Raw genomic sequence first — 23,597 nt, forward strand, 5'->3', positions numbered from 1 at the left:
GGATTTTAAAAAAAAAATCTGCTTCATAGGATGTTCATTTGAAACCTTTGTCCAATCAATACGAGGAATCTTGGAGACAACTTTTATAGAAACATAATGATGACATTTGACAAACAAAAATATGGTAGGCAATTCACCTCACTACCATAGACGGATGGATTTACATGAAGAGGTATGGTTTCACTTAAACCTATGCTTCCGTCTTTAGATTGTGTATATCACCGTAATTCTTCTGATCTAATACTTAAATATATTTGGGCGAATTCATGTACAAGACACCACTTTGGTCCATTGTAATTTCTGATTATTCAAGCACATTAGTAATTATTTGCATATATAGTTAACGAGAAAGAGGGAAGTATTCTAGTGCAAGTAAATGTCATTACGAAAAAGTGCATGCAGTTTTAAATGGGAAACACCAATCTGGTTAAAGATCTTGAAAACAATTTTTATCCAATTAACATGAAGATGATGAAATTTGGCAATCAAAATTTGAAGGTGGTTAATGGTTTACCTCACTGAACGTAGAGGATGGGGCTTAAGCATCTAAACATTTTTTCCCAATAAATAATCAAAAAGTAATCCTTACACAGTGAAATCCCACAAGTAGGTTTGGAGAAGATAGTATGTCCCTCGGCTCAAGAACAAAATCGATCGATGAAAGTATCTTGAGTTAATCTTATTCATCTTCTTTTTCCTTTTTAACATTTACCGGAGAATCTTTCAAATTGATCAGCTGGGAGGCCTTCACATAGATCCCCATACTCTCAATATCATTATATGTACCCCCAAGACTGCAGGAGGAAGCATCTAGAGAATATTAAAAGCTTAATTTAAAGATTTTCAATCCTTTTGCTCCAAAAAAAGGAATATCTTAGGAGTGAATGAACTAAGATTGGGAATCTAGGAATATATAGATGCTATTAGAACATTTTTCTTTCACTGGTTTACACAAAGTTAGCCATTTTAGATATTCGAAAATGGATTAGAACATTACGTCAGGATTTTAAATAAAAAAATTAATATATATATATATATATATATATATATATATATATATAGTAGGTTAGTCAAACTGCGAAGGATCTAAAACAGCTCAAACTAAATATGGGAGAGCTCTCTCATAGAGTTTGATATCTAAACCAAAGAGCTTAATTATGCATTGCCTGCAATTAATCCACAATCTATAAAACAATTCCAAATACTCTGTCGTTTATGTGCAAGTTCTGTGTTAGTTTTAACTTTTAACAGTGTTTTTGGGTGGTTTCTGTTACTTGACAAATAATGCTCAGAGGACAAAGTTAAAACTTCTTTAGAGATTACTTTGGCCAATAACTGTTAAAATGCTATAAAAACCAGTTTGACTAAATTAAACGATCTTGAAGACAGTTTTTCTCGAAACATGAAGATGAAATTTTGGCAATCAAAATTGGAGGTGATGTACCTCACTATCATAGTGGAAGGGGGTGTAGCATCTTAACTAATTTTAATAAAAAACTTAGAAGTTAATGTTGAGTTTAGTAATTGTACTGATGTGAGCTAGTTAGTATACTTAGTGTATTTGGGCTTGGCCCACATTTTATTTATAGCTTTAGTGGACTGAGTCGGGTCATATAAATAGTGGCCCACATTCTATTTTGTATAGAAAGAAACATTTTATTTTTACAGAGATAAAAAATAAAAGATCGGCTCGTTCTTTCTCTTTCTCTATGAAACTTCAAGCCCTAGTTAGCCTATTCTCAAATCCATGTCGATTCCAGCTTGTAACATGGTATCAGAGCTTGGATTATGATAGAGCTCGTCCTTGGCTATCGTCCGATGTTACCCCTATAATTTCTCGCTGGAGTTTTGTTTGAGTTCTCTCATCAGAGGCATTTTCTGATTCCTAGGGTGCTTCTCTCTCTTGTTCCTTATCTGGTTCCGACCAGTGACTTGGAAGCAAGCTACCCCCGCTATATAAAGGGAAAAGAGTAGCAGGATTGAAGAAGCTGGTTCAAAGCTAAGGTAGCAGGAGTTAACATAAATCACTCTATGGAAGTCCTCTCCCACTTGAAAGTTAAATAAGGAGAAGAAGTGCCCCAAATTTTCGGTGTTTGGTACTTCAAATTTTTCATCTGTTCGTTGATATCTCGTCTTATCCTTCTGATTCCTACAAGCGATTGAGACAGTAAGGACTTATCAGTTGGACTCTCATCGGATTCTAGGGTTTTGGCTTCCGCTTGGTATTTCCTTCGTTTTTTTATCTCAAGGCCGTGTCTTTCCAGTTGCGAAAGAATTGGTAACATCGTTTCATCTCTATTTTTGTTTTCATTGTCAGATTCTATGATCTCACTTGCATGTCTATCTAGTTGATATTGTTCGAGTAAAATGACAATTGGTACTGTTACTCTTGTTGCAACCAAAAGTGTTTCCGAGTCCTCATTTGTTCCAATTAACTCCTCTGCTCGCTACACTGCTTTTCATCCTGATGATTTTACTCATCCCTGTCACCCTCTCTATGTACATCCCTCAGATACCTTAGGAGCTTATTTAGTCTCTATTCCTTTCGATAGTACCTGTTATGGTAATTGGCGAAGGAATATACTGGTTGCCTTATCTGTGCGCAATAAACTAGATTTTATAAATCGGACTACTGAGAGACCTCATGTTAGTTCTCCTTTTGCCAGACAGTGGCAACGTTGTAATGACTTGGTGGTATCCTGGCTAACCAATTCTCTCACTAAGGAAATCTCTCGTAGTGTTGAATACTCAGAACTTGCCAAAGATATCTGGAATGAATTAGAAGAGAGATATGGGAAAGCTGATGGTGCTAGAATTTTTGAATTAAAGAAAGATCTAGCACATACTTCCCAGGGATCCTTGGATATTGCCTCCTATTTTAATAAAATCAAACAGCTATGGGATGAAATAGCCTCTATCTTTGTCAACCATCCGAGTGTTTTACTTGTGGAGGAAATAAAAAGGCTGAAGAGGAGCAAAAGGTGCATCAATTCTTGATAGGACACAATGAGACCTACCTTAAAATTAGGAGCAACTTCATTATGTTAAAGCCTCTTCCTTCCATAAACATTGTATACAGCATATTGCTGAGTGATGAAAAGCAGAGACAAGTTTCTTCTGCCTCTCACTTTTCCTCAAGTTCTGCCTTATTTAATGTTGGTGTCTCCAAGCAGAATTTTCATTCAAAAGTCAGCTTTGATCCTCCTAAACCTTCTCTTATCTGCAAATACTGTAAAAAGCCTGGCTATACTATTGAAAAGTGCTACAAATTGCATGGTTTTCCTCCAAACTTCAAATTCTCCAAAACTGCTTGTCCAAGGAAAATGGTTGCCAATACTGAAGTGGACAGATCTGGTTTACTTGGTGCTTCTGGGGGTTCTGTTGACCAGCCCAAATCTCAATCTGAATAATTGTCTGCAGTGCATGGTTTGACTAAAGAGAAGTATTCCCAATTAATGATGTTGTTGCAGCAGTCACACCTGTCTAGTTCAAGCTCCACTCTAAATCTCTTGGCTTCAGCCAACTTTGCCGGTGAGTTAATGCCTGAAAGTAGTCTGTTCAAAACCTGTTTGCTTACTAAAATAGAGAACATAGTATGGATTATAGATTCTGACAAATCTCTTCTTTTCAATATTCAAACTCTTCCAATTCCTTATCTTGTCTCACTTCCCAATGGGTATAAAGTTAAGGTCACTAATATTGGTTCTTTGACTTTGTCCCCTGATTTAATACTCCACAATGTCCTATATGTTCTGTCATTCCATTATAATCTAATTTCTGTTTACAAATTAGTTGCTAGACTTGGTCATCTTGTTCAGTTTACCAATGTTGGCTGCACTTTTCAGGGCCCTTCACTGAAGAAGCCAGTGGTACTTGGTAGACCAGAAAATGAACTTTACAAGCTCTTTCAACTTCCTGCAACATCCTTCTCTTGTGATTCTTCTACTTCTTGTATAATCCTTTGTTCCATTCCTTGTAATGTTTCTCCTGTTGAATGTTCCAATGTTTCTCCTGTTGATGCAAATATGTTTTATGATGCACATGTACATAGTGATCATGCACTACTGAATAAAGTCAATAAAAAGGATGTTGTTTGGCATTATAGACTTGGTCACTTGCCTTTATCTAAGATGAAATGTATTTCTGATTGTAATGCCAAATTGTCTTCTAAACAATCTTTTACTTGCCCTGTTTGTCCACTGGCTAAGCAAACCAGATTATCATTCCCTGATAGTTTAATACAAACTGTTGCACCATTTCAATTAATCCACATTGATACCCGAGGCCCTTACCATGCCCCCACTTATGATGGATCAAAATATTTCGTGACCATTGTTAATGACTATACTAGAGCTACTTGGACTCACTTACCGGGTGCCAGGAACAATGCTTTTGGACTTTTAAAGGCTTTCATTACCATGGTAGAAACCCATTTTCTTTCTAAGGTGCAAACTGTTAAGAGTGATAATGCATTGGAGTTACGGTCTAGTTTATCTGGATCTCAACTTTTCTCTGCTAAAGGCATTATGCATCAAACTTCTTGTCCGCACACTACACAATAAAATGGAGTGGTGGAAAGAAAACATAGGCATTTGCTTGAAACTGCCAGGGTCCTACTCTTTCAATCCTACCTACCTATTAAATTTTGGGGAGATTGTGTCTCGACTGCTACTTATTTGATCAACAGGTTCCCCTCTCCCTTACTAAATCACAAAAGCACTTATGAACTCTTATATGGTAAACCTCCTAGTTATTCTCACCTTAGGGTATTTGGGTGTCTTTGCTACTCTACTGTTCCTAAAACATATAAGGACAAGTTTCAGCCTAGAGCTTTGTCTTGTGTATACTTGGGGTACCTTTTTGCTAAGAAAGGCTACAAACTGTATAACCTGGAAACTAACTCTTGCCTTGTATCTAGAGATGTTGTTTTTCATGAGCACATTTTCCCATTTCTTCAATCTTCTTCTGGTACTCCCAGCATTTGTCCTTTTCCTTTTTCTGCATGTTCTGATGATTTTCCCTCTACTTCATCTTATGTTCCTTCTTCATCTCCTACTTCATCACCCACTGGTCATGGTTCTCCCTTGCTTACTCTTGTTTATACTTCTTCTTCTTCTCCTATCTCTCCCCTTTCATCCTCTTCTGTCTCTTTAGCTTTTCCTTCTTCATTTGTTTCTGCTCCTTCCTCTTCTCCTCCTCTACCTCCATGTCCCCATTCTCCTCCTACACTCAGAAGATCTACTAGGGTGCATAAGCAGCCTTTTTACCTTAAGAGTTATGTATGTCACTCTTCATCCTTAGACTCCAGTTTTGTTTCCTCTAATTCTCATTTTAGTCAGCAGTATGTTCCCAAGCCTTTCACTTATTCTCAGGCAGCTCTTGTCCCTGAGTGGCATGATGCCATGAGGAAAGAGTTTGAGGCTTTAGAAGCAAATCAAACTTGAAAAATTGTTGAATTGCCCCATTGTAAGAAACTCATAGGCTGCAAATAGATGTACAAGGTTAAATATAAAGGTGATGGCACTAATGAGAGGTACAAGGCTAGGTTGGTGGTTAGGGGCGATACTCAGGTTGAGGGGGTTAATTTTCAAGAAACTTTCTCTCTTGTTGTGAAAATGCCTATTGTTAAGGCTCTTATTGCTATAGCAGTCAAAAGGAAGTGGCATCTTTTTCAACTAGATGTCAACAATGCATTCTTGCATGGTGATTTGGATGAGGAAGTGTAGATGAAACTTCCTCTTGGTTTATTTGTTCCCTCCACTTCTTCATGTGATACCCTTGTGTGTAAGTTGCAGAAATCTCTCTATGGGCTAAGGCAAGCTTCCAGGCAGTGGTATGCCAAACTTTCCCATGCTTTACAGTCTAGAGGTTATGCTCACTCCTTAAATGATTGCTTTTTGTTTACTAAAGGGTTCGGGGATTCTCTTGTTATCTTGGTTGTTTATGTAGATGACATAGTTCTTACTGGGACTTATTTAGATGAAATTTATTCTTTGAAAGACTTCTTGCATAATCAGATCAAAATCAAATACTTAGGATTGTTGAATTATTTTCTTGGTATTGAGGTTTTGTACACTCCATCAGGTGTCTTACTCTATCAGAGAAAGTTCCTTCATGATCTCCTGAGAGAATTTTATTCTGATATATCTTCTCATGTGGTTTGCCATCTTGAGCTATATGAAAAATTGAAGGCTAGTGTGGGTGATCCTTTACCCAGTCGTAAGTTGTATAGGAGTTTGATTGGCAAGTTAAATTGTTTAACACATACCAGACCAGATTTGTCATTTTCTGTACAACATCTGAGCCAATTCATGCAACATCCTTGTGTTCCTCATATGAAAGTTGCCTTGCACCTCTTGAGGTACTTGAAAGGGGCTTCTGATTTTGGGTTGTTCTTTAACAACTCCTCTGATCTTTCTCTTCAAGTTTATTATGACAGTGATTGTGGTTTTTGTCATGATAGTAGACGGTCAGTGACTGGTTTTTGTATCATCCTGGGTGGCAGTTTGGTCAGCTGGAAGTCCAAGAAACAACCTGTTGTATCCCTATCCTCAGCTGAGGCTGAGTATAGGTCCTTGAGCAAAGTTGTGGCTGAGGTTACCTGGCTCTCTAAACTCTTATCTGACTTTGGGCTTACTAATCTTTCTTCTATTCCTGTTTACTGTGATAACCAGACTGCCATATACATTGCTAAGAATCTTGTTTTCCATGAGCGGACCAAGCATATAGAGTTGGATTGTCACTTTGTGCGCACCAAGCTGGGTGATGGCTTGATCTCTCTACTGCACACTTCCAACTCTACTCAAATGGCTGATATTCTCACCAAACCTCTACCTCGGACAGTCCATCATCTACATATCAGCAAGTTGGGTGTGTTACCACCTTCCAATTTGAAGGGGGTGTTGAGTTTAGTAATTGTACTGATGTGGGCTAGTTAGTGTACTTAGTATATTTGGTCTTGGCCCATGTTTTATTTATAGCTTTAGTGGACTGAGTCGGGTCATATAAATAATGGCCCACATTCTATTTTGTATAGAAAGAAACGTTTTATTTTTGTAGAGATAAGAAATAAAAGATCGGCTCATTCTTTCTCTTTCTCTATGAAACTTCAAGCCCTAGTTAGCCTCTTTTCAAATCCATGTCGATTCCAGTTTGTAACAGTTAATCCTTACATAATAACTATGCACCAATCAGTAGATCGACTGTGCAAAAGTAAAACCAAATAAGCAGAGTAAAATAAGACACTAGAAAGTGTTCCGAGTCTCCCCCACAGTCCTTACTCGAGTCTTAGCTCCATCATACATGTTCTTGATCACCCTAGTGCAAGCTACATTAACACATCTAGCTTCCAAACATCCCCATAAGATCTCCCTTGGGACTTTCTCGTAGACTTTTGCTAGGTCAATGAACACCAGAACTATATCAGTTGGAAACTAATAACTAGAAGATGAGTTTATATCATGAGTTAATCTTCTTCCTTTTCAACCTTCACTCATGGATTCTCAAGTTGATCATGGAGGGTATGATGGGCTTCACATAGATCCCAATACTCTCAACACCATAGCCATTCTCGCTGCCATGAAAACCACCAAAAAGACGACGGTTTTCCATCTGAAAGTTGAAGTCCCTGGCATCAGTTGAAGGTCGGGTACACCCAAATGGTCCATAGGAACCCTTATTGGTGCTAAATTTTATAGCTTTCAAAACTCTAGGGTCGTGGCTCAATTTTCCGTGGTAACCACTTATCGAAGTAAGAAACTCTGATGGATAATCAAAGACAACTGCATAGTATGATTCAAAAATGACTTATTCAATTGGCAGTATTCTTGACAGTTGGTAAAAGGATTCACAGTTTTGTTGGATAAAGCATTCTACACGACTCAGGGCAAGTTTTCATTTTTTTCATCTCCACTCAACCCAACAACGACACACATAAAAGGGAGCACTCATTTTTCATTTTTTATATGATAGAAAACAACCTCATGTCCACACATTGAGCACTCATTGATGTTACTACTCATTAAGTGAACGCTGTCTTCACTCTAATTTCCAGGGATCATGTATTAGTTATCCATTCAGTCTTCTTTCTACTGTTTTGAACTACTACTCCATCCGTTCCAGTTTATGTGAACCTATTTCTTTTTTGGTCCGTTCCAAAAAGAATGACTCATTTCTAAATTTGGAAACACTTTAGCTTAAACTCTCAATTCTGCCCTTAGTGAAAAGCTTTTAAAACCACACAAATACTCTAGACCCCTTTTTGACTTGTTTAGGACCACAAATTTCAAAAGTCTTTATTTTTTCTTAAACTCCGTGCCCAGTTAAACAGGTTCACATAAACTGGAACAGAGGGAGTACTATATATGCAAAAAAGACCCTTTTTTGTGTTGCTCCCTAAAGAAAGAAAAAAGTACTAATACAGTAAAGTTTTTTTGAGTGTGATAAAAAACACCATGTTTGTTTGACAGAACTAAGTTTCCACTCTCATAGAATAGGAACTGAAGTGACTCAACTGCGTTTTTGTTGTAGGAAACAAAAATCCCAGCAACTTGGTCTCGTCCCTTTTCATCCCAAAATGATCCAGCTTGTCCGCCCACTGGGCCAACTTTGATCAAATCCATATTCTCTCTTCTTTCTGAGTAGTCATAATTGGAAGATCAAGTCAAACAGATAAAGAAGTTCATTTCAACTTCTAAAAGTTTTTGAGAACTCGGACACCATTCGGAAAGATTCAAGAGTGCAGGATGGAGCTTAAAGAGAAGTTTAAAGCTAATTTAATTTATTTTTTAGTTTATGTTCTGTACGCACTGCTACAAAGTTAAAAAAAACTTTTATAATATTAGATTAAGTTGACCTACAATAACATACAACATTTCATATCAAACATGATATAAGTTGCTATAGCTATAAGTTGCTATAGCTAGTAAGACTATAAGCATATATAGCTTAAAACTCTTTATTTAACGACCAAAATTAAGTTCCCAAATAGCTTACATTTCAAAAATGGTAGTTACACTAGGGTACTAATTGAATCGTTGGCATCGGGAATTCATTTAATTTTCTCCATCAAATAGTTCTTAATTAGGAATGAATGCAACTGAATTGGGACGATATATGAATCTAGGATTTGGATATTCTGCGTGCCAACTACTTTGAATGTTGACATTTAGCTATTTACATGGTCCAAATAGGATATACAAGAACTAGAAACACTTTACTACAAGTTATAAGTTCAATTGAATTCGGATGACATGCACATTTTCAAGTAGAAATTTGAATTAAATTTGAAAATTTAAACTTCAAATGAACACCCATCAACAACAATCACAGAGCAACAAAAAGCTTTAAAAGCTTATTTTGATCATGAAAGAAGTAAAGTTTTGATTTTTAAGAGAAACCCAAGTACGAAGATTTTGAATTAAACAAAGAGAAAGAATTAGAAGAGAGACTTACAGTTACAGTGATTGGTGGCTGCTGCAGCCAGCAGCGGCAAGGCGATGGGGAAAGTAAGAAAGGGGAGGGGCTTCTCTTTTACGGGAGAGAGATGATTTTGGGGAAAGTAAGAAACTTTGTTATACTATTTAAAGTAAGGGGCTATTTGGCTGAACAAACTTTTTCATTTTTTTTAAAGAATAAATTCACTTTTTCTAAATCAGTACCATAAAATTTTTAATTTTCGCTTGAAGATGAATTTCGAAATTTTTTCAAAAATTTGAAAAACTCCAAAGGATGTTTTTCAAACTTTTCACTTCAAATCATACACAAAAATTCAAAAATAACCCAAAATTGTATTCATGTCCAAACACAACTTTAACTTTCAAATACAATTTTCACTTAAAAATATTTTTTACTTTTATCCGGATTTTACAATTCTTATGTCCAAACGCCTGCTAAGTCAGCAAGAAGCAATAAAAGAATTAAATAATGAAAAAAAGGAGAAAGGTGAACTATCGTCCCCACTCCCCATTAATTGTTCAGTGCAACAAATAAAATTAGAAATTTCTTTTGTTTGAATTTTAAAGGTTAATTATAACTAATAAGCCATCCACGGAGATCGCTTAAACGATTTTAAATAATATATGAACGATTTTTATAAAACACATAGGCCATTTATGATTTCATCGGGATCTCAAACTTTATAAAAAAAATAATCCTGGTAATGATTAATGAGAGATCAATCGGACATTACTTAGATGATTATAAATAATATATAAACGATTTTTAAGGTAATATGTAGACATTTTATGATCTCATCAGGATCTCCATCACTCTATAAAAAAAAATGATCCAATCAATCGATGAAAATAGCACGGGCAAGTCAGTTTTCGGACTGGTAATTGGAAAATAGCCAGCGTTTGCAAAGTCATTAAAAAATAATCACTATTTTGCTGCAACACGGAAAGTTCCAGCATAATATACTGGAGATTGATGCACATGTGTATTAACTTCCAGCATATTATGCTGGAATTCCAACACACGAAAAGTTCCAACATAATATACTGGAGATTGGAGCATCTGTTTATGAACTTCCAGCATATTATGCTGGACCAATATATTATGCTGCTTAGGGCGACTAATATTCGGTAAAATATGATGGATGAAATAAATACTACCAAGAATTAAAAAATGTGAATTGCTGGAATAAATTGTGATAAAAGACATCGTACACTACCCTTTTTTTTTCTTTGTAATAACAAAACTGGATCTAGGAAATAAAGCGTACATAATAACCAAACACCAATCAGATGCTCTATTACGTAAACGTAAAACCAAATGAGTAAACAATACGAACATAGTTAATCTTCTTCATCTTTTTCCTTTTTAACATTCACTGTAGAATCTTTCAAATTGATAATAGAGGATGGGATGGCTTTGACATAGAAACCAATACTCTCAATACTATCGTCATTCTGACTTCCATAAAAACCACCAAAAAGACGATAATTTCCTATCTGAAAGTTGAAGAAATCAGTCTTATCCACATTTTCAGTAGAAGGTGTACCAAATGGTCCATAAGAACCTTTGTTGGTGCCAAATTTAATTGAACTCAAAACTGTAAGCTTTTTATTCATTTGTTCGAAGGAACCACCGATCGAAATAAGAAATTCTGATGGATAATCAAAGACAATTGCGCAATAGTCTCCGCGCTGATTATGGGATCTACTACCATGTTTTCCAGGCATAATTAAGTCGCCATTCTCATAGAACATGAACTGAAGTGAAAAAACTATGTCTTCGGCGTAGGAAATAAAAATTCCAGCAATTTGGTCACGTCCCTTTTCGTCCCAAATGTGTCTACCACATTTTCCCACTGGGCTAACTTTGATCATATCCATATTCTCTTGTAATAATATCTGAATTGGAATAGTTGGAAGATCTTGTAGTACTTTTTATGTTCATATATAAGATCAAGTTATATATATAGAAGAGTTTCAACTCCTACTTAAGAAGTTTTTGAGTCGTATTAATTAGCACTCAGAGCCTTTTCATTTGTCACACGTTAGGACTTTTGTTCTTCTATATATCTCGAAATAATAGGAGTACTTTGACGCTTTGTTTCTTTTTCACTTTAATTTTGGAAGTTCAATGAATTTCAGTTTTCATTATCTTAAATTCTTCTTTTGATAATTAATATCATTATGTACCCCCAAGACTGCAGGAGGAAGCATCTAGAGAATTTTAAAAGCTTATTTTAAAGATTTTCGGTCCTTTTGCTCCAAAAAAAAAAGGAATATCTTAGGAGTGAATGGGCTAAGATTGGGAATCTGGGAATAGATGCTATTAGAACATTTTTCTTTCACTAGTTTACACAAATTTAGCCATTTTAGAAATTTGAAAATGGAATAGAACATTATGTCAAGATTTGAAATTGAACACACACACACATATATATATTAGATTAGTCCAACTGCGGAGGATCTAAGGGCTCTTTGGCCGTAAAACAAATTTCCTTTTTTTCGAAACTTTTTCCATTATTTTTCGAAATCAGTGTTTGGCTATGAAATTTTCGATTTTTACTTGAAAATAAATTTTAAAAAAAATTGAAAAAAAATTCCAAAAAGCTATTTTTCAAAATTTTCACTTCATATCACTCACAAAAATACAAAAACATCCCAAAGTTATATTCATGTCCAAACACAACTTTAATTTTCAAATATCATTTTATCTTGAAAAAAAACTTATATTTTCGAAATTTTACAATTCTTATGTCTAAACGCCCACTAAAACAGCTCAAACTGAATATGGGAGAGCTCTCCCATAGAATTTGATACCTAAACCAAAAGGGCTTAGCATTACAACAGAATTGACTAAATTAAAAGATCTTGAGGACAGTTTTTATCGAAACATGGAGATGACATTCTGCAATCAAAATTGCAGGTGATGTACCTCACTGACATAGAGGATGGGGCTTTACCATCTTAACTTTTTTAATAAAATACTTAAAAGATAATCCTTACATAATAACCATGCACCAATCAGTAGATCAATAGTGCAAAGGTAAAACCAAATAAGCAGAGAGTAATTAAATAAGACTAATTATTTCAGTTGGAAATTAATTACCAGAAGGTGAGTTTATATCATGAGTTAATCTTCTTCCCTTTTCAACCTTCACTTCTGGATTCTCAATTTTTTCATGGAGGGTATGATGGGCTTCACATATATCCCAATACTCTCAACGCCACAGCTATTGTTGTGGCCATGAAAACCACCAAAAAAACGATGATTTCCTATCTCAAAGTTGAAGTTCATGGCACCATTTGAAGGCAGGGTACGCCCAAATGGTCCATAGGAACCCTTGTTGGTGCAAAATTTTATAGTTTCCAAAACTGTAGCGTACCCCGTGTATATGTAGGAACCACTTAAGGAAGTAAGAAACTCTGATGGATAATCAAAGACAACTGCATAAAAGTTTTGACATTGATCAACACCATGCTTGTTTGACTGAACTAAGTTGCCATTTTCATGGAAAAAGAACTGAAGTGACAGAACTTTGTCTTTGCTGTAGGAAACAATAATCCCACCAACTTGGTCTCGTCCCTTTTCATCCCAAATGGTTCCACAATTTCCTCCCGCTGGGCCAACTTTGATCATATCCATATTCTCTCTTCTTTCTGCGTAGTAGTTGAAAAATCAAGTTATATACAAATAGAGTAGTCAATTACAACTTCTAAAAGTTTTTGAGTCAGATATATTAGCACTCGGATCCTTTTTATTGTCACTCGTTGGTACATTCGTTCTTCTATCTCAAAATAGGAGTCTGATGCCTAGTTTCTCTCTTTCAATTTAGTTTTGGTGGTTGAATTACAGTTTTCAATATTGAATGCATCCCTATTGATTTAATAAAAACAATATCTAGTCCAAGAGTGAAGCTGATAAAAAGGTCCAAGACTGCAGGAGGGAGCTCGAAGAGAAGTTTAAACCTAATTTTAATTTTTATAAGTTTATGTTCTGTATGCACGGTTTCAAAGTTAAAAACAATTTTACACTATTAGGTTATAGGTTAAGTCGACCTACAATAACAGACAACATTTCATATCAAACATGATATAACTTGCTATAACTAGTCAGATTCCGCTGATTGTGTAAAAACTATAAGCATATATAGCTTAAACTCTTTATTTAACGACCAAAATTAAGTTCCCAAATAGTCTTACATGTCAAAATGGTAGTTACACTAGGGTACTAATTGAATCATAGGCATCATATTGAGCGTTTCGCCTCGCTTAACGGACGCTTCAGTGTTGTCATCAACGCTCTAAGGTATACTTTTCCTTGCTAACGAGCGTAATCCGGAAGACGCAGCACTAAACAGTTGATATTTCACTTTATCGTAAATTTTCTTCAATTTCTTGGTCCATATATTTGGTATTCTCATGCTTATAGATATTAGCCTTGGACTACGCATTAATATTTGTAGCTTTTCTCCAATTGCGCCTTTCTTCATTAAAGTACATGCTTCATTTGCGCTTAAAGCCCCCAAAGACCTTAGAGCTTTTTTGCATTTTTTTGCCTTTGATAACACTAATTTACAAGGACTAGAAACACTTTCCTCCAAGTCAATCCAACTCGGATGTCATACATATTTTCAGTAGAAATTTGAATAAAGCTTGAAAAATTAAACTTCAAATGAACACCATCAACAACAAACATAAAGCAACAAAAAGCTTATTTTGACCATGAAAGACCGCTCTAGCACACATTTAAACAAAAATAACAAAAAAAGGCTAACACAAATATAATCATTTCAGAGATACAACAGAACAATCTTCGGATTAACACAATAAAGCATTAATAAAAAATCGCAAAAATAAAAGAAAAATCAAATTTGAATTGAATAAAGGAAAATAAAAAGGATACTAATAGTCTATAATTTACCTGCAGAAAGTTTAGATTTTCAGAGAAACCCAAATACCAAAATTTTCAAATAAACAAAAAGAGAAAGAAATAGCAGCAGAAAATAAACAAGAGAGAGACTTACAGTTACAGTGAAGGACTGAAGATGAAGTGGTTATCGGTGAGCAGCAGGGGAGGGTTTTCTCTTTTACGGGAGAGATGAATTTGGGAAAGGTAAGAATCTTTGTCACTCCATTTAAATTTAAGACAAAAAGGGAGCAAAACAAGGTCAGCAAGAATCAATTAAAAAAATGCACTTTCCCTGTCTCAAATTATCCGTCTTAATTTCTAAAAATAGTTTTCTCAAATTATTTTATTTGACATTTTAGATGTTCAAGATTAAATTAATTATTTTTTTCTATTTTTTCCTTGATATTAATTATTCTCGAAGACTGCAAATATCTCAATTATGAATAAATATTAAATAAAAAGAAATTATATCTAAGACATAAATAAGAGTAAAACAATCAAAAATCTCTCGTATTTAATATTTTCTTAAGAGAAGTATAAAAGGAAAACACGACAGATAATATGCTAACTTGTACTCAAATATATCTTGTAACAATATTCTAATGTCTTATCATGATTTTGACATATAAATTGTGCATTTGCTTTAGTTGCTCGACATGACAGATAATATGCTAACTCGTACTCAAATATATCTTGTAGCAATATTATATTCTTCATGTCTTTAAAGAATAAATTCTATTTGCTCAAATACATAATATAATTTCGTCTTATTCCTTACTGGAAAACAAACTGAACAATACAAAAAATAAAAACCAAGACTCCATATTATTAGGTTTAACTATCATACGAACACTTTTATCGGATGGGTATTGTTTAAACCCAACTACATGTGTTTCTGAAAAAAAATAAAATGATTGTCATAAAAATTAAGGTAAAAAATTAATATTTATTATTATTATTATTATTATTATTATTATTATTTTAACTAACATGAAGGTATCGTTATGCAATATAATTCTCAAAAGGTATAAAAATTATATTAACATTTCATGCAATGTGCATTCAGATAAACTATTATAATAGTGTTTGTAATATCTATTTTTATCTGCATATAATTTTAATATTTTGAATTATAAGAGCGAATTATAGTTAACTAATTAAAAGCTATTCATTGATAATATTTAGTGATGGTACTTGAATTCAACAGATTGGATATTACCTCTTCACGAATAATTTTGCTGACATACGATCTCTTTTATTATTTCGATGGCTTTATCATGAGAATCTTACTATTAATACTGATATTTTTCACAGAGTTTCATAGTTATATTAATAATTAAATATAATCATGAGTCAGAATATACACGAAGTATGACAACAAAAATTTAAAATCAAGGAATTCTTTTTAAAAATTTCAAAACTAATTCTATCAAAATTAAATTCAAAATAAAATACATAACTAATTGCTTTTGGATCTTTTGATTCGAAATTTTGAATAATAAACCTACTCTTTGTCCCTCAAGTGAGTTCCACGCCCATCAAAAAATATAATTTATATTATCTCAATATGAAAAGTATGTTAATTCAAATGAGGAAATAATTTAAATAAGGTAAAAATTTTATTACGTTTAAAGTTCTAAATATTAAGAGTCTTATATATTTTAAATAAGGAAAGATTTCTAGTAATATTAAATGACTATTTTAAATATTAAAACAATAATTAAAATGACTATTTTGTCAAGTGAGAACTCTATTCTTAAAGGGTAAAAAGGGCGAATTAAATTTCGCTAAGAGTGTTCGTGTTTTTAATATAGTACTAGTTTTAGGGTACGCGCTTTGCACGTGTACCTCATACCAATAAATATAATTTTTTTTTTAAATCATACAAACATATATTATTAAAATAGATTTGAGTTATAAAATATATTAAAGATATTAAAAGAATCGGAAAAGTAAGGGATCAAGAGTTTCTTGTTTATTGAGCCTAAAATATCAGTTCTTTCTTAACTCTTTATATTAGAAAAATTATTATTTAATGTGAAATCTATTTTTAATGATAAAAAAAGTCGATCAATATTTTAAATTGGAGAGATATGTTTATATTTTATGATAGAATTATTGTTCAGTAATTAACGATAGCTATTTGATACTGAAATATCTTATTAACATTGATGAATTATCTTCAATGGAGGTTAAAATTGTAAGTCTGTTTTATTTTATCATTATCGGCCATTTATGCGCAAGGGAATCATCCATTTATTTTTCGTCAAATTCCTTACTTTCACATGCAGCATATGATTATGCATAGAGAATCTTTTTTAAAATAATAAAGCATATGTAAACGACAATTAAAAAAAATTTATCCGAAAAGGAAAAATGAATGGGTCTGACCTTGGACGAAATAATTACTCGTATCCGCAAAGCCACGTGGATAAATTCCTATTGGCATGTAACGACCCATCCAGTCGTTTTAAAAGTTGTAGCCTCGTTTCCCTATTTAATGCTCATTCTGTACTTTATAACTGTTATATGACTTGCTGGGGCAATTGGTTCGGGTCCGATGAGATTTTTAGAATAAAGTGGAACACTTAGTTCTAAAGTTTAAAACTTAAGTTGAAAAAGGTAGGCTGGATGTCGACCGATGTGTAAACAATCACGGAATAAAATTTTGATGATTCCAATAGCTCCATATGGTGATTTTGGACTTAGGAGCATGTCCGAAAAATTATTTGGAGGCCCGTAGTTAAATTAGACTTGAAATGGCTAAAATAAGAATTTAAGTTTGGAAGTTTGACCGGGGAGTTGACTTTTTGATATCGCGGTCGGAATCCAGTTCTAAAAATTTTCATAGCTCTGTTATGTCATTTATGACTTGCGTGCAAAATTTGAGGTCAATCGGACTTCATTTGATAGGTTCAGACGTCGTTTGTAGAAATTGAAAGTTTCAAAGTTCATTAGGCTTGAATCTATGTGTGATTCGTGTTTTAGTGTTGTTGGATGTGATTTGAAGACTCGACTAAGTTCGTATGATGCATTAGGATTTGTTGATATATTTGGGTTGAGGTCTCGAGGGGCTCGGGCGTGTTGCGGATGGTTAACGGATCAAATTTGGACTTAGAACAATTGAAACTTCTTGTTGTCTACTGATACAACTGCACCTGCGAAATTCGGCTCGCAGAAGTGAGCGTGGGAGCGCAGAAGCGGAAAAAGGAGGAGTGGAGCAGCGGCCGCAGATGCGAAGGAAAATACCGCATATGTGGGACCGCAGATGCGGACGAGGGATCGCAGAAGCGAAGCTAGCCGCAGAAGCGAGGGAGGCCTTAGCATTTGCGAAAGCACAGATGCGGTCACGTGCATCGCAGGTGCGAATGCTCTGACAGATTGCAAAACAGAGGGGTTCCAACATTTTTGTCATTTTGGACATTTTCAACACGATTTTGGGCGATTTTTCAAAGAGAATTCATTAAGAAACTTAAGGTAAGTCACATGTGATTATTGTTAGTCAATTATATTGGATTATTATTGAATATTTCTAATAGATTACATGTTTTTGAGGTGAAATTAGAGGATTTGGGCCTAGGGATTTCAAAATGAGAATTTGAGATTTGGAGGTCAAGTTGATGTCGAATTTTAGTAAAAATGTATGGTTGGACTCGTGGTTGAATGGGCGTTCATATTTCGTAACTTTCGCCGGATTCCGAGATGTGGGCCCCACAAGCGATTTTTGAGTAAATTTCAGATTTTATTAAAAAATATAGTATTTTCTTATGGAATTGATTATGTAATTTTTGTTGACTATATCGAATTAATTATGACTAGATATGAGTCGATCGGAGTCGGAAAGTCGAGGAAAAGTCATACTACTTGATTAAATTGGAGCAAGTCGAGGTAAGTGACTTGTCTAACTTTGTGTGGAAAAAAATTTCCTTAGGATTGGTATTGATGTGATAATTTTAATGTGTTGAAAATCCTGTACACAAGGTGACGAGTGTATACACGGGCTAAATATGAAAAATTATGTTTTTAAATTATGTAGATCGTTGTTGCGCATTAATGAAATTATTTTATTTTGTTATATTCTTCATCATTGATTTGATTTATATACTTTAAATTTGCTTGACCTTCTCCTGCTAATTGTTTTTACCTGTTAGCTGAAACTTGATTTCTTTTATTCGGTTAATTATTTGAAGGTGAAATTTTTTTAATTTTAAATATTATTAAAAAATAAAGTATTTTACATTTAAAAATTTGATAGTTAAAACAAGGTAGTAAATTTGTGAATTATTATATTTGTTGAATATTTTGTGAGATTTTCGTACTAATTGTGATGGAGCCGTGAGCTCTTTATTGTGGAAAAATATTATCGTGAATTATTTTGGCATGATTCGTGAGTTCTTTATTATGGAAAAATATTGTTGTAGATTTATTTTGGCAAATTAAAATATTTGGGCACTTGAGGTGCAAATTATGATATATTGTGATATTGTTACGCATGTGGTGGTATAAGGTTTGGGTGTTGAAACGCATGCGCTGAGATAAGGGTGGCTTGATACGCGTGGCTAGTAGGGAAAACTACTAGAAGTCATGCGGTGTGATAAGTGTGGCTTGATACGCGTGGCTAGTAGGAGAAACTACTAGAAGTCATGCGGTGTGATAAGGGTGGCTACAATGCGGGATGTTATTTCGGGAAAAAATATTTTCTTTAAAATTAAATGTCAAGGCTCCAGTAGTGATATAAGGAAATAAGATATTGTGAACTTATTTATGACTTGGTACAACGAGGCGTTACCTCGGGAGTGCCCTTGTTGATATTGATTTATGGCCGCAATTGCGTTTGGTTATTGTTGTGATTTTCTTAAAGTTGAAATGAATTCTGTTTTGTTTCCACGAGGTATTAATTACCATTATTTGGTGTAATTAAATAGTGACATACTACTTGATTCATTTCCATTGTCATTTAATCTTATTATATTGTTAAATATTTTACCATGTCATTATTTATTTTCCAGTAGGGTCTGACCTGACCTCGTCACTACTCTATCGAGGTTAGGCTTGGCACTTACTGGGTACCGTTGTGGTGTACTCATACTACGCTTCTGCATATCTTTTTGTGCAGATCCATATACATCTTACCAGTCCAGACATCAATGAGTTATATGTGTACGAAGATTTCGAGGTATATTTGCTAGTGTCCGCAGACTCGGGAGTCCCCTTATGTCATTATCATGTTGCTTCTATATTTTTCTTAAACCTTGATATATAGAGACATTGAGGATAAATTCTTAGAAGCTTGTGACTTATTTCTACCGGATTTTAGGAGTTGTAATTATGTGAATTTGAAGATTATTTATTTCAGATTTCTATTGTTATTCCGCATTGATAGGCTTACCTAATATTAGCGACTAGGTGCCATCACGACTTCTTACGGAGGGAATTTGGGGTCGTGACAAGTTGGTATCAGAGTTATAGGTTCATAGGTGTTATGAGTCACAAGCAGGTTTAGTAGAGTCTTGCGGATTGGTACGGAGATATATGTACTTATCTTCGGGAGGCTATGGAACTGTTAGGAAAATATCCACTTCTTTGATTCCTTATCGTGCGCAATTGTTGACTTCAAAGTTCTAAACCATTATCTTTCTATTCTCTCACAAATGGTGAGGACAAGCACAACTGGATCCGATGATCAGACACCCGTGCCCCCTGTTGGAGCTGCAAGAGGCCGGGGTCGGGGCAGAGGCCGAGCCAGAGGCCGAGTAAAACCATGTGGTGTGGCTAGAGCACCTGCACGAGCTGCTGCACCAGAGCCACCAGTAGCTCCAATTGGAGAGCAGGCACCTGAGACGCATGTTACTACTCCTGCACTTTAGGAGACTCTTGCCTAGTTTTTGAGCATGTTTGGCACTATAGCTCAAGCGGGGTTAATTCCACTTGCTCCTGCCACATCTCAGGCTGGGGGAGGAGTATAGACTCCCGCCGCCCGTACTCCAGAGCGACGGGCCCAAGTTGACCATGCCCAAGAGGTTATACCAGTGCAGCTAGTTGTCCTAGTTCGGCTTGATATTAGGACAACAGTTTCATGGAGGAGGGGGGCAGCTCAGGCTCGAGAGGTACAAGAAGTACCACCCTCCCACTTTCAACGTTTTAGCTTCAGAGGATGCTCAGGGTTTTCTGGAGGAATGTCATTGTATCCTTCATAATATGGGTATTGTGGATTCCAGTGAGGTTTCTTTCACGGAATTCCAGTTTAGAGGAGCAACCTACCAGTGGTGGCGAGCATATGAGTTGGATAGTCCTGCTGAGGCATCTTCACTCACTTGGACTCAAGTTTCAGATATGTTCTTAAGGGAGTATGTTCCTCAAAGTCTTAGAGATGCATGGCGCGCAGATTTTGAGCAGCTGCACCAGGGTTCTATGACCGTGTCAAAGTATGCGATCCGATTTAGTGAGTTGGCTAGGCATGCGCCAGCCTTAGTTTCTACTGTTCGAGAGCGGGTTCGTAGATTTATTAAGGGTCTCCACCTTAGTATCAGATTCAGTATGGCCCGAGAGCTAGAGATGGACATCACATACCAACGGGTGGTGTCAATTGCTAGGAGATTGGAAGGTATGCAGACTCGGGAGAGGGAAGAGAAGGAAGCTAAGAGACCCCGAGATTCTGGCATATATAATAATTCTCGTGCCCTAGTTACAGCCCGTCATGGTAAAGGTTATGTAAGTCATCCTATTCATTCAGCACTTCCAGCATCCAGTGGTATTCCGGCTACTCCCAGACCTCAGGTTCCATATTATGCACCGCCAGTGTCTACTGTACCTCCTGTATGGGGTGCTTTCAGTAGGTAGTCTAGTTGATCAGGCCCGAGCCAGCCCCAGTAGCCATGTCCTCTGAGGGCTTATTTTGAGTGTGGTGACACTCATCATATCATGAGAGATTGCCCCAGATTTAGGAGGGGTGCACCTCCACAGATTTCTCAGGCCCCACCCATTCCACAGGGCCCTCAGGCTTCTCATGCCATGATTACTGCACCAGTTGCCACTCCACCTGCACAGCCAGCCAGAGGTGGAGGTCGGACAGGTAGAGGTCTCCCTAGAGGGGGAGACCATGCCAGATATTATGCCCTTCCTACTAGGACAGAGGCTGTTGCATCCGATTCTGTTATCACAAGTATTATTCATATTTGTCATAGAGATGCATCAGTCTTATTTGATCCAGGCTCCACTTATTCTTATGTGTCATCTTATTTTGCCCCGTATTTGAGCGTAACCCGTGATTCCTTGAGTTCTTCTATTTATATATTTACACCCGTGGGTGAATCTATTATTGTGGACCGCGTGTATCATTCGTGTTTAATTATTATCAGTGGTTTTGAGACCAGAGCTGATTTATTGTTGCTTAGTATGGTGGATTTCAATTTTATTTTGGGCATGTACTAGTTGTTGCCCTATCACGCTATTCTTGATTGTTACGCCAAGACGGTGACGTTAGCTATGCTAGGTCTACCGCGGCTAGAGTGGAGAGGTACCTCGGAACATGTTCCTAACAGGTTTATTTCATTTCTTAAAGCTCAACGAATGGTTGAGAAGGGGTGTGATGCGTATTTGGACTATGTGAGAGATGTTAGTATTGATACTTCTATCGTGAAGTCATTTTTTGTAGTAAGGGATTTTCCTGATGTATTTCCAGTGGATCTTCCAAGTATGCCACCCGACAGGGATATTGACTTTGGCATTAATTTGTTATCGGGCACTTAGCTCATTTCTATTCCACCATATCGTATGGCCCCAGCAGAGTTAAAAGAATTAAAAGAACAGTTACAGGAGTTGCTTGATAAGGGCTTCATTCAGCCCAGTGTATTGCCTTAGGGTGTTCCTGTCTTATTTGTAAAGAAGAAGGATGGTTCTATAAAGATATGTATTAATTACCGCCGGCTGAACAAGGTTACAGTGAAGAACAGGTATCCATTGCCATGTATCGATGACCTATTTGATCAGCTTCAAGGTGCCAGAGTGTTCTCTAAGATCGACTTACGTTCAGGCTATTATCAGTTGAAGATTCGGGAGCCAAATATCCCGAAGACTGCTTTCAAGACTTGGTAGGGTCATTACGAGTTCATTGTGATGTCATTTGGGCTAACCAACGCCCCAACAACATTTATGCACTTAATGAATAGTGTATTTCAGCCCTATCTTGATTCTTTCGTCATTGTGTTTATTGACGACATTCTGGTGTATTCCCAGAGTTGGGAAGATCATGAGGACTGTGCTTCAGACTTTAAGAGAAAAGAAGTTATATGCAAAATTTTCAAAGTGTGAATTTTGGCTTGATTCAGTGGGAATTTTGGGTCACATAGTTTCATGCGAAGGGATCAAGGTAGATCCGAAGAAGATTAAAGCAGTGCAGAGTTGGTCCAGACTATCCTCAGCTACGGAAATCCGGAGTTTCCTTGGTTTTCAGGGTATTATCGCCTATTTGTAGAGGTTTTCTCTTCTATTGCTGCATCTATGATCAAATTGGCCCAGAAGGGTGCTCCGTTCATGTGGACCGAGGAATGTGAGGGGAGCTTCCAAAATCTCAAGACAGCTTTGACTACATCCCTAGTATTGGTATTACCTATAGGCTCAGGGTCTTATACCGTGTATTGTGATGCGTTGCATATTAGTCTCGGCGTAATGCTGATGCAAGACGGTAGGGTGATTGCCTACGCGTCCACACAGTTAAAGGTACATAAGAAGAATTATCCGGTCCACGACCTTGAGTTAGCAGCTATTGTTCATGCCTTGAAGATTTGGCGGCATTATTTGTACGGTGTCCATTGTGAGGTCTACACCGATCACTGGAGTCTACAACATCTGTTTAAATAGAAGGATCTTAATTTGCGGCAGCGGAGATGGTTAGAGTTGCTTAAGGATTATGATATTGCCATTCTTTATCATCCTGGAAAGGCCAATGTAGTAGCCGATGCCTTGAGTCGTAAGACCAAGAGTTTGGGCAGCTTAGCATATTTACCGGTAGCAGAAAGGCCTTTAGCCTTGGATGTTCAGGCCTTGGCCAATCAGTTTATTAGACTGGATGTTTCTGAGCCGAGCCGAGTTTTGGCTTTTGTGGTTTCTCTTTATGATCATATCAGGGAGCGTTAGTATGATTATTCCCATCTGCTTGTCCTTAAGGACACAGTTCAGCACAGTGATGCCAAGGAAGTCACTATTGGAGATGATGATGTATTACGAATGTAGGG

General features: G+C 36.1%; 2 long non-coding RNA genes across 2 annotated transcripts; both read right to left on the reverse strand.

The window, feature by feature from the left end:
* Positions 1 to 424: 424 nt before the first annotated feature.
* Positions 425 to 9,546, reverse strand: LOC138899485 (uncharacterized). The gene is made up of 3 exons (XR_011411156.1): positions 9,454 to 9,546; positions 8,514 to 8,635; positions 425 to 794 (listed from the first exon to the last, which is right to left on the reverse strand). It is a non-coding gene; the product is annotated as an uncharacterized lncRNA (long non-coding RNA).
* Positions 9,547 to 12,404: 2,858 nt separating this feature from the next.
* LOC104088834 (uncharacterized) lies at positions 12,405 to 14,638 on the reverse strand. The gene is made up of 2 exons (XR_011411155.1): positions 14,480 to 14,638; positions 12,405 to 13,112 (listed from the first exon to the last, which is right to left on the reverse strand). It is a non-coding gene; the product is annotated as an uncharacterized lncRNA (long non-coding RNA).
* Positions 14,639 to 23,597: the final 8,959 nt, after the last annotated feature.

This window comes from Nicotiana tomentosiformis, chromosome 9 (genome assembly GCF_000390325.3).
Source record: "Nicotiana tomentosiformis chromosome 9, ASM39032v3, whole genome shotgun sequence".
Classification (NCBI taxonomy): domain Eukaryota; kingdom Viridiplantae; phylum Streptophyta; class Magnoliopsida; order Solanales; family Solanaceae; genus Nicotiana; species Nicotiana tomentosiformis.